The 18,896-nt window shown below is 39.7% G+C and overlaps 1 protein-coding gene, 1 long non-coding RNA gene and 1 pseudogene across 3 annotated transcripts in view; 2 read left to right on the top strand and 1 right to left on the bottom strand.

The window, feature by feature from the left end:
* The window catches only part of Coq8a (coenzyme Q8A), a 50,622-nt gene extending 46,977 nt beyond the window's left edge, over nt 1-3,645 (bottom strand). Inside the window, exons 1-2 of one of the 2 annotated variants that reach the window (XM_058571937.1) lie at nt 3,296-3,645; nt 922-1,066 (exon numbers count right to left, since the gene is read on the bottom strand). The gene's annotated coding sequence lies outside the window, so the exon portion shown is untranslated. The remainder of the gene's footprint in view (nt 1-921; nt 1,067-3,295) is intronic. The other variant, XM_046419685.2, reaches the window with a different exon arrangement.
* Nucleotides 587-11,838, top strand: LOC131423299 (uncharacterized). Its single transcript, XR_009224658.1, has 3 exons — nt 587-680; nt 1,395-1,472; nt 11,464-11,838. It is a non-coding gene; the product is annotated as an uncharacterized LOC131423299 (long non-coding RNA).
* Nucleotides 11,839-12,765: 927 nt separating this feature from the next.
* LOC124076082 (cytochrome P450 2C18-like) lies at nt 12,766-16,073 on the top strand (annotated as a pseudogene).
* The last annotated feature ends 2,823 nt before the right edge of the window (nt 16,074-18,896 follow it).

Below are 18,896 nucleotides of genomic sequence, written 5' to 3'. Positions count from 1 at the left end.
ATAATTTTTGAAGTAATTTCCAGATTTGGGCCTAAAATTTACAAGCTAGAAAAGCGGCAGACATTCTAAAGGCTGGAAACCTTAAGCTGAGCCCAACTCTGTGTCTATCTCTTGCCCACTTTTTTTTTTAATATTTATTTTTAGGTGTAAATGGACACAACACAATGCCTTTATTTTTACGTGGTGCTGACAATCGAACCCGAGTCCCACCCGTGTTAGGGGGGCGCTCTACTGCTGAGCCACAATCCCAGCCTCTCTTGCCCACTTTTTTGTGAGATATTCAGAGCCAGGGTTACAAGAGCAAGGTTGGGCAGGGCAGTTTAGAAGAGAGGTGCTATGTGTATGAAAAACAGTGGGGCTTAGTCAGGGCCTTCTGTGGGCAGAAAAGCCATCAAGGCAGGGTCAGACTAGCTGCAAGGAAAAAAGAGGTCAACGTATATGTGAAGACTGATCAAGGACACAAGTTTTGCCAATATCCAAGGAGGTTAAACGTCAATGTGAACTAGCAATAAAAGAACGCAGGAGGGCTGGCTCCCTTGGGTGAAGTAAGCGATCCTGGAAAAGATTAAGAGGCACGAACCTACGAGTTCAAGAGCAGAATGTCACTCTGGTGTTGAACTTTGGGTTTTCTTTTCTTTCTTTGAGTCAATGAGAAAGGCATCTGACAGCCCCTGGTCATGGTAAGGCACTTGGGGTAGGCCCTCACCCCAAGAACCTCAAGTGTGTGTGAGGAGCGAGGAAAGGGTGGCAAGGGGAAGTCCACAGAAGGGAAGGCGGGTTGTGGTATTGTTTGGGGAAGGGGATCTCCCTGCCTCCTAGTGCTGTGGATCCCAGGAAAAGATAGGAGTTCTACATCCACAGGATACCCCAAACTACCTGTTACCCAGAGTCCCTAGTGACTCAGTGGTTGGGGGAATTTACCTGAAGTGTAGAGTTCTCAGATCGGAGCTCTGAACCACCACGGATGAGGAACACACTAGACGCAAGTGGAATCATCCTCCCTGAGGAGCCACAGAGACCTGGAGACTTGTGTCAGCCCGTAGACTGAAAGGACCAATGGCCTCTGCTGCAAGTGAAAGTTAGACTGATTGCAGTCTGTACTTTGTGTACAATTTGGATCTGGGAAAAATTGAAGGTGCAGGAGCCCCATGAAGGAGCAGACTGAGCTTTCTGCTAATCAGGCAAATGGGGGCATAAGTCAATTTTCATGGGGAAAAATAAAGACTCCATTATCTTGCAACCCGACGTAGTTCATTCTAGCAACAACTTCTAGAACTTGTGCTAAGGGATGCCACCTTTGTCCAATTCTCCCTTGTTTTGTGGTACTGAGGTTTGACCCAGGAGCACTTTACCACTAAGCTGCATCCCCAGCTCTTTTTAATTTTCATTTTCAGACAGGGGTCTAAGTTGCTAAGGATGGACTTAATCTTGAGATCATCCTGCCTCAGTTTCCCTACTCCTTGGGAGTACAGGTATGTGCCAACTTTCCAACTTCCCCTTGGTTTCCTGCCTCTGGGATGTTACTTCCTTGCCTCAAATGCCCTCCCTTCTCACCTGCAATCATTGAAATCCAATTCATTCCTTGAGAGCTAATTCCAATGTTCCTTTTATATGATGCCTCTCTGATCACCTCAACTAGAAGCAATCTGTCTTTACTTTTATAGACTTTCTTTTAGCATTTGCATGCCTTTTTCACATTATACCTAACACTGTATGGCAGTTGTCAACTTGTCTTTTTTTTATCTAATAGTTGGCAAACTTCATGTCTTTATGTCTCCCAAAGTACCTGATACTTAGAAAGTACTTCTTAAATAAATAAATAAATACACCAATTTTTTAAAACAACTGCAACTAAGGTATGGTAGGCATTGTGAATGTCTTAATATCTCTTTTCTTCCTTCCCATTGTGTAGGTACCATCAGTTTGAGTGGTAGCTCCAGGGGGTGCCCCCCACCCAGGGTGTAAGCCATTTTCAACCTCTTACCAAGAAGAAAGTTGTTTGAGCCTGAGCCAGTTAGCACAGGACATGCAATGGTCTGATCAGAATGAAGCTCAGTATTTCTGTGCAGTAGCTACAGGAAGCAATAGCTTCTTTGTCCCTAGACTCATTGGAGCACAAGTTGCTGTTCACAGCCATATGGCAATCTAGCCCACAAAGGAGTACAGGCAGAGAGAATCAGAGAAAGAAATGGAGCTGCAGCCCTGATTAAAACATATAAGAAGTCTCCCCTAACACTTAACTGTTTAGTTATGTGAACCAATAAAGCCTCTTTGTGTTTTCTCTTGCTGACAAGCACAATCTAACCAGTGCCTTGGAAATTGTATTTGTCAGTTTTGGAGGCTGAAAGTCCGAGATCCTGGGGCCCCATTGGTTTGTTCTCTGGTAAAGGTCTAATGACAGATGGATTGTGGCAGAAGTGCATGTGGGAAATGATCACATGGAAACAGGAAGCCTGAGGAGTAAGGGGTTGGGCTTATAAAAGTTCAGGGGTCCCAGGAGAGCTACCTTAATTTCTTCTGAGGACGGCTCCCCAGTGACCTAAGAGTCTCCCATTAAGCCCCTCCTCTTAAAGGTCCCACTAGCTCTCAGCACCGCCATAGTAGAGACCAAGCTCCCAACATATAAATGCTAGGGAACACACTCAAACTATATATAAACTGTAGAAAGAAGGCAGCATTTTGGTGAGTGCTGTGGGTTCAAATGTTGTATGTAAGTGTATGCACCCACATTCACACATTCACAATATCTGAATCCTCTTAGAGAAGAACACACACCTTCAATTCCTGGGAGGGTTGTGACTTCTGCTTTTACAAAATTGTATACTTAAAACTTTTTGGTAAAAATTGCCAAGTCAAAGAACTGATGCCATTTTTTTTTCAGCACTGAGGATTGAACTCAGGGTCTTGCAAGTGTTAGACAATTGTTCTGCCACCAAGCTATAGCTCTAGACATCTTTTGACAATTTTCTTTTCTTTTTTTTTTTTAATTTTTGTGTTAAAAATGATTTTGTAATTTTAACTCAAATTAATAAGAGTATCTAAGGCTCTGGCAAGTGATAATATATTGTAAATACTTTTTCCTTTTAAAAATTAATATATTGTTGGAGGGAGGGAGGAGGAGAGGGAGAGAGGAGGCACTGGGAACTGAAATAGAGCAAATTAAATTCCATGCATTTATGATTATGTCAAAATGAACCCAACTATCATGTATAACTATAAAACACTAATAAAAGCATTTTAAACATTAATATTTGATCCATTTGTTAGTATTTAAAGAAATAAAATCATCTTTTACCTTAATATGAAGTATTTTCAACATTCTCCTTAGGAGGTAAAATAGGGTTCTAATAATTGGAAGGTGATATTGACTTTTCCTGGCTCTGTTCCATGCCTTGACCTTATTTTCAACTTTGGCTTAAGATTTTGAAACCTGTTTGTTCACTTGCTTTCTTGGCAAGCACTCTGACTCCTTTCTCCAGGGACTTAGCTCCTCATGAGCTGGGACCACGTCTTGTACCTCTTTCATAACCCAGGTTCTCCCCAAGCCACATGGAGTCCAGAGTGTCCCAAAAGCTGGTGGGCAGCTCATGGAAATTTCCACATCAGCCGCTCATCCCCAGCCCCTCTCCCAGCCTCTTGGGACCTAGCCTACAAGTCCTACCAGCCCAAGGACACTGAGCCTGGCTCTGGGTCAGCCTCTGGGTCTATTTATGACTTTTTATCTCAGGGTTTGCCTGGCATTTTGCACTCAGGAAACCTCCTCCTGTCCTCATCAGTCAACACACAAACATGTGTCCTTATCTGGACAAGAAGAGAACAGTGGGTCAGATAAACAAACTTTTCCATATGGCTGCCCTGTTGGTCCCTGTGTCTTTCTACCTTGGATTCATTCTTCTGATCTGGTGCCTAAATATTTGATAGGAACAAAGAAAACCTTCTGATATCAGATAATATATCTTTAGGACAACTGATAAACTTATTGATAAACTTTTTTCTTACATGCTTCCCCTTACTAGGGAAAATCTGTCTGTCTATGAGATGGTAGAAACCTCTTCCTTTCCTCTTCATACATTCCCCTGAGCTCAGACCATTGGTAGAAGTAATTACTGAAAAGCCCCCAAGGCCCCTGTGGAAGTTGCTCAGGGAAAAACTAAGCCTTTGAGGGACTGGGAGTGCCTAGTGCCTGGGGAGGGAGGGAAAGAGGAGCTACCCTGCCTCTACCATGGCACCACTGTTTCCTCTCCCTGGACATTGAAGAAGAAACCAAAGAATCTGAGAACAGAGCAGAGCCTGGCCATTACACCAGGTCCCTTAGGTACATTAATCTCTTTGGGCCTTTGCATTTTAAGGGACCACAAACCTGACCTACCTACTTAGTTCTTAATTTTTATTTTATGATATTATCTGTAGTATTATTTTACCAATGGCTCAGATATCATCTGGAGCCTTTGTGGATAAAGTTGTTTCAAACTTCTATTCCGCATTTAGTGGGAGTCTAAAGTCCTCCTCAAAAGTTTGGCCGGTCCTCGGAGGGAGACCTGAGTGGAAGGTGGAAAGAGGCTTACACTGCTGACCAATCTGGCTCTGAGCCCTTGCATCTGCCGACTTTAGTGTGCAGACTATCTCACTAGCCTTGGGCTGTCCCTATCCAGTGCTTTTGTCAGCCCCTTCAGGGGAACAACTCCAAAACGAGTCACCCTGGACCTCCTTTATCCAGTCTCGTGAAGGTTTTCGTAGGCTGATTCTCCACGTGGAATGGTCTAGCCTCTCTCTTTATTCTCTCATCTTTCCTCCTTATCCATCTCTTTTGTATTACCTCCAGAATTCCAAATCCTTGTTTTATTCTATAGAGTCATTTATTTTTCTATCATTTCTTCTGCCAAACTCAGCCATACAAACTTATCTAAGTTGCAGAGTAGGATGTCAAGCAAGATCCATCTTCACTATGTACCAGGCAATTGTGGCTGTGAATATTTTATTCTCACTCTTTTAAAACTGAAATAAAATTTCTGCTAAATACTTGTCCAAACGACAAATCCACATCTTTGGAAGTAGAGAAAATGAGGAAGAGACGACAATTTTGATCTAATTCTCTCAATAAGGGAGTATCTGGTTGTAAACTGAAAGGGAGATAATGAGGACTAACTTCATCTTTTCCTGTGAAAGAATTAACTTTAACAATTTCATATTCTTCAGGAAGTTTATGCTAAGCAAATAATGCAAATTATGGACAGTTATTTTGCACAAAAAGATTTTCATTAATTCTTTTTTGTATTTGTTCCAAATAGTTATATGTGACAGTAGAATGCATTTTGACCCATCATACATAAATGGAGTTTAACTTTTCATTCTCTGGTTGTACATGATGTAGAGTTATAATTAATTCTTTATTCAAAAAAAAATCAGATGCAACCTAAAAGTATAGAAGAAGGTGATAGTTACACAAATTATTAATTATTGCTACAGTGAACTATCATTATACAGTATTTTTTAAAAAACGTATTCATTTTTTTCAGGTCCTATAATCTTTGACAAGATGAAAGGCCTTTGCTTTTCTTAAAAAATATATTTTTTAAAATTTTTGGATGTTGATGGGCCTTTATTATCTTAATTTATTTATATGCGGTTCTGAGAATTGAACCCAATGCCTCACACATGCTAGGCAAGTGCTCTACCACCGAGCCACAACCCCAGCCCCTTAAAAAATAATTTTATTTTTTTATGTGGTGCTGAGGATTGAACATGGTGCCTCACATGTGCTAGGCAAGTGCTCTACCACTGAGCTACAGCCCCAGTCCTATTATATAGTATTTGAAGTTGTTTTTGAAAAGTAATTAATAATGTGATAAAATATCATCAATAAAAAAAGCAAAAAATTAAATGCAGAGCTACCACAATCCAGCTACTGGGTACATATTCAAATGAAATGAAATCAGTACGTTGAAGAGACATTTGCTCCCATGTCTATTGCAGGAATATTCACAACAGCCAAAATATGAAATCACCTAAATTCCACCAACGAATGAATGGATAAAGAACATGTGGTATAATACATAATGGAATACCATTCAATATTAAAGGAAATGCTGTCATTTGTGACAACACGGATGAACCTGGAGGACATATGAGTCAGGCACATAAAGACAAACACCACATGATCTTATATGTAGAATCCAAAAAAGTTGAATTCATAGAAGCAGAGAGCAAACTGGTGGTTACTAGTGACTTGCAGTGGGTGTGGTGCTTTTAAGAAGATGGTGGTCAAATGGTAAAAAAAAAAAACAAACTCCAATTAGAACAAATAAGTCTATGAGCTCTATTGTACAGCATAATGACAATAATTAATATCAATGAGTTGTATTCTTGAAAATTGCTGAGAGAATAGTTTTTAAGTGTTTTCTCCACAAAAATCAGTATGTGAAATAATACATAGGTTAACATGATTTAGCCTTGCCACAATGTATATATATTTCAGAACAACATTTTATACATGATATATGTTTCAAATTTTTGGTTCAATTGGGATTGAACTCAGGGGCACTCAACCACTGAGCCACATCCCCAGCCCTATTTTGTATTTTATTTAAAGACAGGGTCTCACTGAGTTGATTAGTGCCTCGCCTTTTGCTGAGGCTGGCTTTGAACTCATAATTCTCCTGTCTCAGCATCTGGAGCCATTGGGATTACAGGCATGCACCACCGCACCTGGCAGAAAAATAAAAAATTTTAAAATTCGAATAAAAAAATAAAGCAGTGTGCAAGTAATGGAGAATGTATGTTCTCAACATAGAAAAACAGATACAAAAATTATGCTGAAATATTAATAGTAATTACCTAGAAATGGTCAGTGTTAATTTCCTCTATTTTGCCATGGTAGGCATATATTACTTCTTCAAATAGGAAAAAAACCCCACTATTTTCTGAAAATAAAATGCTAGACTGGTAGAGCAGAGCAATGCCACATATACAGGGTATCCTGGTTTTACAAGGCATTTGACAAAGTCCTCCAATGATATGCATGTATACTACTGGGTGAAAATGCACACTGAGTTATGATAAGTCTAAATGGTTGGTTATCACCTCCACTCCAGAGTTTGGAATCCAGTGGAAGAAGCAGGTTTCTGTTCTGCTTCATGCATTTACTGTATTTCAGGTAGAGATGAAGAACTACACTGTTCCATATGGTATTCATTAGCTATGTGTGACTATTTAAATATAATTAAAAATAGCATACTATAGTGATACAGCCACATCAATGTTTATAGCAGCTCAATTAACAATAGCTAGACTACGGAATCAATCTAGGTGTCCCTCATTAGATGAATGGATAAATAAAATGTGGCATATATACTCAATAGAATATTACTCAGCTTTATAGAAGAGCGAAATTATGGCATTTGCCAGTAAATGGTTGCAGTTGGAAAATATCATGCTAAGGGAAATAAGCCAATCCCACAAAACCAAAGGCCAAATGTTTTCTCTAATATGCGGATGCTAATTCACAATAAGGGGGGGGGACACTAGGGAAGAATAGTGTTACCTTAGATTAGGTAGAGGGAAGTGATGGGAGGGAGTGCATATAGGGATAGTAAAGATAGTAGAATGAAACAGACGTTATTACTGTATGTATATATGTGACTACATGACCAATATGATTCTGCAACATGTGCACTCAGAAAAATGAAATTATATCCCATTTATGTATGATATATCAAAGTGCATAAATGCATTCTACTGACATATATAACTAATTAAACAAATCAAAAAATTTTAAAAATCAAATATAATTTAATCCCCCAGTTGTAGTAGCCTCGTTTCAAGAACTCAATAGCTGTATGTGGCTAACAGTTACCAAACTGGACAGCACGGATTTGAAGCTGATCTAGGGGGCAGGCTTATCAGTTTCACAGAGGCCTCTCAGATGATTACCCAGTCTAAACAGATAAACTGGAATTACTATAATTTCCTCCAGGAGGGTGCCAAAACACAATTGCAGATTTGATAATTCTGAGCTGTATTGGTCAAACCACAGAGAATTCAAGTGTATTTCCTTTGGTGGTATTTTCAGAATTAGAACTGGCAATAAAGAAATTGCCTAAATCCTCAGCGGTAGAGCGCTCACCTCGCACGTGCAAGACCCTGAGTTTGATCCTCAGCACCGCACAGAAATGAATAAGTGAAATAAAGATGTTATGTCCAACTATAGCTAAAAAGTAAATATTAAAAAAAAAGAAATTGCCTAAATAGAAAGTACAATTTTCATCTCTACAAACTACTATTGGTTATAAACATATCACAATGGAGGGGCTGGCACAGTGTATAGAGAAAAAACTGTTAGGAATAGCTCCGGCACTTGATTTTGGTTTTGGTAACAACAACAAAGCTTTGTGCTTTGTTAACTAAACAATGAGACAATGAATCATAAAGGAAATAAAAATGATGGTTCTGATGAGAGAGAGAAGAGAGAGAACATGCCAAACTAGCACTTGTGAGCAAAACCCAGAAGCAATCAAGCGATGCTTGATTTTACAGCTACACTACTAAAGCAGTAAAGCAGCTTTGTAATCAAGATTCCTACAGGAAAATGATTTTATTATTGTCCATCTAAAATTTGCTAACCTCAAACCCTGTCTTTTTTCACCTCTAAAAATATTAGTTCTTATGTTTTGATAATGTGACTTCCAAAAATGCAACAATAATAGTGGAATAGACAGAACTGTATTCATTTTTTAGTATCTAGAAACAACAACAAATAGAAGACACTTAGGCCTAAAGCTGATGTGTGTACATCTGGGAGGGAGGAAATTGGCATTGAATTTCAGTACAATACAAGGAAGATCTTTCCAAAAATTAGAGGTGATACGTTGGGCTGTTGGAGATGTATGGGGTGAGGGGTAGGATAGGCTAGATTCTAGTCAGGCCAATCTGAATTTTTGTATTTGGATACTTTCTTGTTATGAGGCCTTGGACAAGTTACTTAGTTCTTCTAAGCTCCTGTTTCTTCACTTTTAAAAGGAGCAAAGTAACTCTTTTAGTGTTATTGAATTGAGTAAGATGGTACATGCCTATGTTTATCATAGTACCTGGCACTTGGTAAACCTTCATAAACCATATCTCTTAGCTCTTATGGTTGTTCATGGTGATTGAACTGTCTCCAGATGTTCAAGCAAAGTGCTATGGTTTGGATTTTAACTGTCTCCAAGGGCCCAGGTGTTAAAAGGTTCCTCCTGAGCTTGGTTCTACTGGGAAGTGGTAGAACCTTTAAGGGGCAGGGCCTAGTGGAAAGAAGTCAGGTCATTAGGGGCATGGTGAAAACAGGAATGTAATTTTGCCTTTCCCTTCAAAGCCCTGCTCTTAGCCACTAGGCTACACTCATGCAAAGATGGGTGAATTGTTATATATTCCTGGCTGACTGAATATGATGATGAACAGCTGCAGGGGGAAACATGTGGGATTTAGCATTGTAGTAATGAGGAAGGAGTCCAAACCAGGAGTTAAGGAGACTTGGGACTTGGACCCTTGTCTTGTGACTTTGGATTTCATTCCCTTTCTACCAAACAACATTTGAACTGGCTCTTTCATGCCAGGTTGCTTCAGGGTTGTTGGAAAAAGTCATGGGAACCACCGGCTAACAGGAAGTGCATTGAATGGCTCCAGGGCTTTGTCTTCCATTGATAGAGATGTTCATGTCTTGTTCTGATAAAAAATGAGGTCCTAGTTCTGGGTAAAACCTCACATATGCCCTTACCACCACCTTTATCCATGAATAGAAAGGCAGGGGAAAGTCTTGGCTACCCCCTCCCCTTCCCACTTTATGGCCTGATAACTGCATACTACTGACAATACATGGTATGAGGTGCTCTTCCCAGACAATGACAACAAGGACTAACATTGCCAGTTAAAGGTGAACACCCAGAAAACAGGCCCTTATGCTCAGCTCTGAACAACATGGAAGTCAAGTGCATTCATCAAATACATCAACCTCTGTGGTGTGGTCAGGTTCTGACCTGGGCCTGGATCAAAAAGCCAGTCCTCAAATGGATGGAGTTAGAGAAGATAATGCTAAGTGAAGTTAGCCAATCCCCAAAAAACAAATACCGAATGTTTTCTTTGATATAAGGAGGCTGATTCATAGTGGGATAGGGAACGGGAGCATGGGAGGAATACACAAACTCTAGATAGGGCATTAAGGTGGGAGAGAGCATGGGGTTAGAAATAATGGTGGAATGTGATGATCATTATTATCCAAAGTACAGGAATGAAGGACACAAACTTGTGTGAATATACTTTGTATACAACTAGAGATATGAAAAATTGTGCTTGATATGTGTAATAAGAATTGTTATGCATTCCACTGTCATATATTAAAAAATGATAATAATAAAAAGAAAGAAACCAAGATTTGAGTACCAGAAAGGTTCATTACTATATCCAAACTTTTAGTGCTCAGTAAGCATGACTCTGGATTGTTGCGTGATCTATTTAGTTTGCGCTCAAGAAAGCAAACATCCCACGTGTAAATAGTTAATATAGTTACATTTATTCTTTTGTTTATTAAACATTTGGAGATGTGCTACGTAGTAAACACTGTTCTTTCACTGAAGACACAGAAAACGTGACTGTTGTAATGGAACTTACACTGTATGGGGAAAAAGAAAATAATAAATAAGCAAATAAATATTTATTATGTCATATAAAGATGATTGATATGGAGGAAAACAAAGGACCCAGAAGGAAGCTTAAAGGGGAGAAGCTGCTATTTAAAACAAGAATGAGGTGAGCAGATTATATATCTGGGATAGGGAGAGGAAAGAGAGTGCTCTAGACAGAAGTAATAAAAAATATACACCTGTTGGGGGGGAAGATTGTTTTATGGGTCCCAACAAAGCAAGACCAGTATGGCGGTAATAGGGTGCTCAGAGGCAGTCAGATAGAACTTCATGTCTGACATACTCTGAAGGATATCCTACAACAGGCCCTTTCTTTAGCTATCCTAGATATCAAGACTGCATAATATGATATATCAAGAACTATGTAATGTTTTGAACAGCCAACAATAAAAAATTAAAAAAAAAAAAGACTGCATAATATATAATTGGACTTACTACTTTCATTCAGGTAATGAATTAAATAACATTTTATCTGGAATACTACTATTATCTATGAAAGATGTGGATGGATCACAATGGATTTTTCTGCTATTAACTTCTTAACACCTGTAATTTATTAACAAATATCATTTCCTAAAACCTTTGATAGAATTGTTTGAGGCCCAGAAAAGATGTGAGAAACAGTTGGACCAAAAGAACGAATACATTTCTAAATGAATAAAATTTTACAAGATTAAAAAAAAAAAAAAAAAAAGCCAGTCCTCTCTGATGTCACCAGGGAGGAAGAACATGGGGGCTTGAACCTCCTACACAGCAAGAACCTGTTTTGTCATCTTTGCTTTTCCTATTCCAGAGACTGGTTGGCTGAATGCTGCAGGCCCATTTGGTGACCACCTTATGCTTGAGGGAGCCCTGGTGGCTCACAGCAGAATCTGCTGCCCTCCTGTGGCCGTGCTGGCATGGCGCTAACAAAAGGAGAAATTCAAGAAAAACTGAAGAGTCTTTGAAGACACCCAAGAAGTGGCAGAAGAACAGCAGCCTCCCTGGGAGAGTCTTCAAACATTTTGGCCTCAGAAACTCCTTTATACTTGTAAAAATTACTGAGAACCCCCAAAGATCTTTTATAGGTTAATTCTATCCTATTTAGAAATACAACTGAAATTTTTAAAAAATTATCTATCAATTCCTTAAAAATTAATAGTAAACATTTTAACTCAAATAATGCAGTTATATGAAAATATCTACCTTTTGCAAATTAAAAAAGCTTTAATGAAAATAGTAGCATTTATTTATAATTTTTTACAATGTATTTAATAGAATAGCTTAATAGAAGATAGCGAGGTTCTCATATATTCAGTTCCTTATGATATCATATATTGCCTGGCTTTTGGAAAGTTCCAGTGTATACTGGGTCAGAAGAGGAATGGGAGGCAATTTATTATTATTATTATTATTATTATTATTACTACTACTACTACTACTACTACTACTACTACTACTACTTGGCCTCATGGGCCCCAGGACTGCATTTGAGAACCACTGCAGAAGGGCTAAAAATTAACCCTGAGTCTGGGTTCATTGGCAGTGATGAGCCTAGGGAAGAACAACCCAGGCAGAGAAATTACCCCAAACCACCAAGAGTCAATACCCACCTGTCACTGAGGAAGGAAAAGCCACCATGTTCCCAGACTCCCTTATATCTTGATGAAACCAAACTGAGGCTGGTGGCCTTTGCTCCAAGAGTAGCCTTCCCAGCAGAAATGGAAAAGCCTTCCAGTTTTGTTTTTCCTTCTATGTTTAAAACAGCTGGACTTTAGGGGGCTGAGGATGGAGCTCAGGAGCAGAACACTTGCCTAGCATGCGGGGCTTTGGGTTCAATCCCAAACCCCACAAAAATAAACAAACAGTTGGACTTCAGATTTAAGAAAAAAGAATTGGGTAAGAATCGGCTAAGCCAGGATTTCCCCATCAGGGCCAAGTTTTGTTTTGGGGGAGTTGTGTGTGTGTGTGTGTGTGTGTGTGTGTGTGTGACTAAACCCAGGGCCTTTTACATACTAGGCAAGCACTTTACCACTGAGCTGTAGCCCCAGCCCCAGGAATAAGATGTTTAAAACACTCTCTGGGGGTAGAGAGGAGAGGGCAAGGAATCGACAGAATGAAGTACAGCTACTGGGTCTGTGGGAAGAGCACAGGGCCTATAGTTCTCTTTCTTTCCAGACTGCCATCTAATGGGGTAGATCTGCCTGTCCTGCCTGAGATTCCAGGGACCACAGGCACACAGAAGTTTTGTCCTGCTATGGCACAGGAGTTCATGAGCAGAGATAGCCACATGGAGGCCTGGTAAGAACCCAAGACACCTGTGAGCCTCATGTGGTCCTGAGATGGGAACAGAAGACAGCAGAGAGGTAGGGAGGGAAAAACTAAGAGGGCCTCATAGTCAGGTCAAGGATTTGTAGTATGGGTCCTAAGGCTAGAGATCATCTCAGTCAAAACCAAAATAGGCTAATGATGAACTATATAAAAAGGAAATCAAGAAAAATAACCCGAGATAGAGCACGCCTGTAATCCCAGTGACTCAGGAGGCTGGGGCAGGAGAATCACAAGTTCAAAGCCAGCCTCAGTGAGTTAGCGAGGCCCTAAGCAACTTAGTGAGACCCTGTCTCAAAATAAAACATAAAAAGGCCTGAGGATGTAGCTCAATGATAGATTAGATTCCAAATACAGGAAGGAAGGAAAAGAAGAAAAAAGGAATCAATCACAATTTGTAATAATATCAAAAAGAACAAAATACTTAGGGATAAACTATCAAAAGAGATAAAAAGCTTTTACACTGAAAACCACAAAACACTGCTGGAAGATTTAAAGAAGACACAAATAAATGGAAAATGAAAAATCCTGTGTTCATGGTTTTGAGGTCTTAATATTGTTAAAAGTTCATACTACTCAAAGCAATCTAAATAGAAATTTAATATAACCCTTATTAAAATAGAAAAAAAAATCATATTAAAACTCATATGGAACCTGAATAAATAAGACAATGGTTAAAAAAAAGTCTCATACTTTCTGACTTCAAAACACATTACAAAGATACAGTAATCAAAACAATTGTAATGATGGGCATGGTAGTGCATGCCTGTAATCCCAGCAGTTTGGGAGACTGAGGCAGGAGGATTGCAAGTTCAAAGCCAGCCTTAGCAACTTAGTGAGGCCTTGTCTCTAAATAAAATAAAAGAAATGGCTGGGGATGTGGCTCAGTGGTTAAGCACCCCTGGGCTCAATCCCCAGTACCAAAATAAATAAATATATATATATATATATATATATATATATATATATATATATATATATATATATATTAGCATAATGGAAGACATATAGAACAATGGAAAAGAATAGTGATCCCAGAAATGAATTTCACATATACAATTAAATGATCTTCAGCAAGGATGCCAAGACTACTCATGGGGAAGGACAGTCTCTTCAACAAATAGTGCTGAGAAAACTGGATATTAACTTGCAAAAGAATGAAGTGAAATCCTACCTTTACTCCATATACAAAAATTTATTATAAATGAACATAAGACCTAAATATAAGACCCCAAACTATGAAACTCCTAGAAGAAAACAGGTGAAAATCTTTACGAGATTTGGCAATTATTTATTGGCTGTGGCACTGAAAACACAAGCAACCAAAGAAAAATAGACAAATGGGAGCTCATCAAACTTATAAACTTCTGTGCATCAATGGAATGTATTAACACTCCAATAGAGTGAAAAGTCAATTTATGGAATGGGAAAAAATATTTGTAAATCACAAAAAATAAAAAAGATGAAAAACATTTGCATCCATCTGATAAGGGATTAATATCCCAAATATATAAAGAACTCCTATAACTCAACAACAACAACCTAATGTGATTTAAAAATGAACAAAGGGTAAGGGTAGAGCGGGAAAGTGGAGTAAGACTCTCCAGTGATTGGACCCCAGAGAAACAGCAATTTGAACAACTATCCACACACAAAAATACCTTCCCAAGTGCTAAGGAAACCAGTTTTCAACAGTCTGTGGTGCTGTGATCACTCTATGTTTTGGCATTAAGCCAGCAATGGTGTTGTGTGGATATGACGCAGTGAGGGAAGCCCTGGTTAACCCTGGAGAAGTGTTTTCAGGAAAACAGTCATTTCCCGATAGGTGAAAAAAATAATATAAAGCTTGGAATCCTTATCAGCAATGGAAAGAGATGAAAAAAAAAAAAAAATCCAGTGCTTCTCTCTCATGGCCTTGCAAAATTTCCAGATGGAAAAGAGGAACACTGAGTAGCACACTCAAGACGAATCCCACTGCCTCATAAAGGAGTTGAGAAATGCCAAGGCCCTCACCTGTGATCCTACTTTTATCCTGAGCTGTGCCCCATGCAGTATGATCTGCTCCCTTATCTTGCAGAAACATTTTAATTATACAGACCAGAATTTTCTTAACTGGATGGAAAATGAGCTCCCCATGGATCCAGTTAGATGATAATGTCCCCTACTCTCCTTGATTTTCTCCCAGGGAGTCACTGTCGGTGCTTATATATGTTGCCATATAAAAAGTTATGTTTTGGGGCAGGGGTTGTGGCTCAGTGGTAGAGCACTTGCCTTGCATGCGTGAGGCACTTGGTTTGATCCTCAGCACCACATAAAAATAAATACAGATACTGTGTCCATCTACAACTAAAAAATATTTTTTAAAAACGGTATGTTTTGGAGAAAGTAAAAGAACACCAAGAATTTATGGATGCTAACAATCCTTGGGATTTCACTGATTGTTACCTGATCCAAATGGAACAGAAAAAGCAAAATCAAGTCTAAATTTACTTTTGAAAGCTTGATGGCCACTGATACTAATGTGTTTGGAGCTAGAATGGAAACACTGAGTTGCTCCCTAAGGTATGGAGTCCTACTTATGCAGAAATCTGGAGGCCACAGCTGAAGTCCAGGAAGAGACTGACGAGGTGGTCAACAGACACCAGAGCCCCTGTATGCAGGACAGAGCAGCATGCCCCATACGGTGTTACAATGCATGAGACAGAAAGACACTGACCAAATCTTTGCCACCCTGCTCCATGCAGTGACTTGTGATATCAGTTCAGAAACTACCTCATCCCACAGGCAGGACAACATTTCTGATTATTGTGATGCATAATGACAAAGAATTTCCCAGCCCAGAGTTGTCAGACCCTGGCCACTTTCTGTTTGAGAGTGGTGACATTAAGGAAAGGGATGCCTTCAGGCCATTCTTAGCAGGAAGATGGATGTGTGTGGGAGCAGGCCTGGCCCACATAGAGATGTGCTTATTCCTGGCCTGTATAGAACTTTAACCTGAAACCTCTGGTTGACCCAAAGGACATTGACATAGCCCTCATTGCCAATGCATTTGGCCATGTGTGGCCCTTACACCAGCTTCACTTCATTCCTATCTAAAGAAGTCCAGACAATCTGGCTGCTGCTGTTCTGCTATCTGCAACCCCCCCTCCACTGGGGCATTGCCCATCTCCTTCCCTCATCAGGGAGGACTTCTTCAATCTCCCGTCTCACATCTCCCCATTCTCTCAACATCCAGGGAACACTCTACCTCCATTTTGTATAATTTCTTGGGTCATTTCACAAATATATCTTCCATTCCCTATGCTCTGTAACACTAGTATTGACCACCAGTGGTGCAAATATGAATCTAACACTGAGTTATTAATATGTTATCATTGTAAAACAAAACAACAAAAAAAATGATTTGAATATGACAATTCGGAGCCATTTCTCCTAAATAAGAAGCATTATTAATTGCTGGGGAAAGGACTTGAATAGACATTTCCCTAAAGAAGATATGCAAAAGGCCTAAAAACATATGAAAAGATGCTCAAATATTAAATGCAAATCAAAAAATCTCATTGAGCCCATTAAGATGGTCACTATCTCAAAATAGGAAATAACAAGTATTGAAGAACAGGTGGAGAAGTAAGAAATCTGTGCAGCCCTATGATAAACAGCATGCAAGCCCCTCAAAAAATGAAACAGAAATACTGTATGTCTAGCAATTCCATTTCTGGGTTACATATACAAACTGAAAGCAAGATCTCAAAGATCTTGTGCACACCCTTGTTCATTACGGCTCCACTCACAATAGCAACCCAAATGTCCACAGATAGATGAATGGATTAAAACAAAAGGTGCAATACATATAAGATGGAATATTAGCCTTAAAAAGAAAGGAAATCCCATCACTTACTACAATGTGTATAACCTTGAGGACATTATGCTTACTGAAATAAGTCAGCTACAAAAAGACAGATACTGTATGATTCCACTCAGATGAGGCATCCAGAGTAGTTAAAATCACAAAAACAGAAAGTGGTATGTGCCAGGATCTGGGAATTTGGGGAAGCAGCAAGTTGTTTTGCAAAGTTGGGTACAAAGTTTCAATTTTGCAACATAGAAACATTCTGTTTCACCTGGCTACAGGAGTTACTAAACTGTACACTTAAAAATCATGAAGATGATACATAGGCAAGATGAATCTTAATTGATTAAAAAATTAAGAAAATTATTTTTAGCCAACAGAGCCTTCTATGTTCCTCTACCATTTGTTCCTAACTGAACTCTGATTTTTATTCCAGTTCACTCCCCTCCCATGGGACTCAGGGTTAAGTTCTTGGTCTAGACAAGCCATGACAATTCCCCAGCCAGTGCCACTGATTAGTTTAGGTATGGGGATGGGACACAATTCTGGCCAGTCAGGGAGAAATCTGCCTGTGGGCTTCTAGGAATGGTTTTCATTGACCTTAAAAAACAACTTATTCCATTTTCTACTGCTATAACAGAATACCTGACAACAGGCAATTTATGAAGAATAGAAGTTTATTTGGCTTGCAGTTCTGGAAGCTGGGAAGTCCAAGAGCAAGGTATCAGCATCAGCTTAGCATCTGATGAGGGTCTTTATGCCACATCATAACATGGCAGAGGGCATCACATGAGACAGAGAAGCATGCATGTGTAATGTCTCTCTCCCTCTTTTTATAAAGCCACCAGTCCCATCATGGGGGTTCCACTATGATGTCATTACAAAATTCTAATTCTGCCCAAAAGCCCCTACTCCAAATATTATCAACATAGGTAGGTAAGTTTGTAACGTGAAATTTGGAGGACAAATTCAAATCATAGCAGTGACAAAGGAAGGCTGTTTTTCTCTCTCTCTCTCTCACACACACACACCCTTTCATTTGTGCAGATGATAATGCCAAAGAGGAAAACAGAAAGAATGGAAAAAGATCATCAAATATGAACCATCCGCTCCACTTGTCATGTGAGACAATTCCTGTTTAAGCCAATTGGAACCCAAATTAAGATCCTTCCCTTTTTAACTAATGTCACTGTTTAGTGGGGCCTTCAGGTACTCACAGCAAGAAGCACCCTAATTGTTCTATATGTCTTCCACACCTGAAGACGGGCTGTGACACCAGGCCCCGCCCCTTCCTGAAGTATCCGCTGACCATGCCCTGAGAGCACACATGCCTCTGACCACCTCCACTTTGCTCTTTGTTCTGATACTGCAGCCCTCTGTCTGTCTCCGTGTCTCAGAGAATCAGACTCCAAGCTCCTTTAGACAGAATCCTTTTACATCTGTATCTTCACATTGCATCTTGGTATATTGCCTGGAATACACCAAATGTATAAAGTAAGTTCCTGAGTATGAATAAAGAAATTCCTTCCTGAGTTTGGAGCAGATTCTGCCCAGAAGGTTCTGTCTGGTTACTGCTGACTGAGTCCTCCTTGGCCTGCACCAGCCCATCTGCACTGGCCTCAATGCACATAGTGATGGGTCTGGGACCAAACTGTGGGTCCTGCAGCCAGGAGCTCATAGTGGGCAGAGTTCAGCCTGTGCGCTGGGTTCCACTTCCCCACTCCCAAGAGTTGGGTGCTGCTCACCTACCCTGTTTTACTCTGGTGCATTCAACTCACCACAGATACAAGTCAAGAGTTTGAGTAGCACTGTTATAGCTTTGAAAAAAAATAGCATACCATTTGGACCACGTTTCCTCTCTACAGCACATTTACAAGTCACACTTTATAAATGTGAGAAACTAAGGCCCAGAGAAGTGAGTGGACCAGCTGATCAGGGCTATTGGTAGCAGAATAGAAATCAGCTTTGTAGGCACCAAACGCCCATACATTTTATATTATTCTTTTGTTAGGAAAATGTGTGACTACCAGGGAAGGTGTATCTTTAGGGCGACACATCTTCGTAGCCAA

Source organism: Marmota monax, unplaced genomic scaffold (genome assembly GCF_021218885.2).
Source record: "Marmota monax isolate L192 unplaced genomic scaffold, Marmota_monax_Labrador192_F-V1.1 WCK01_AAM20220418_F8-fsc00153, whole genome shotgun sequence".
NCBI lineage: Eukaryota > Metazoa > Chordata > Mammalia > Rodentia > Sciuridae > Marmota > Marmota monax.
The sequence above is the reverse complement of the archived record's forward strand: the minus strand, read 5'-3'. Positions and strand labels throughout refer to the sequence as shown.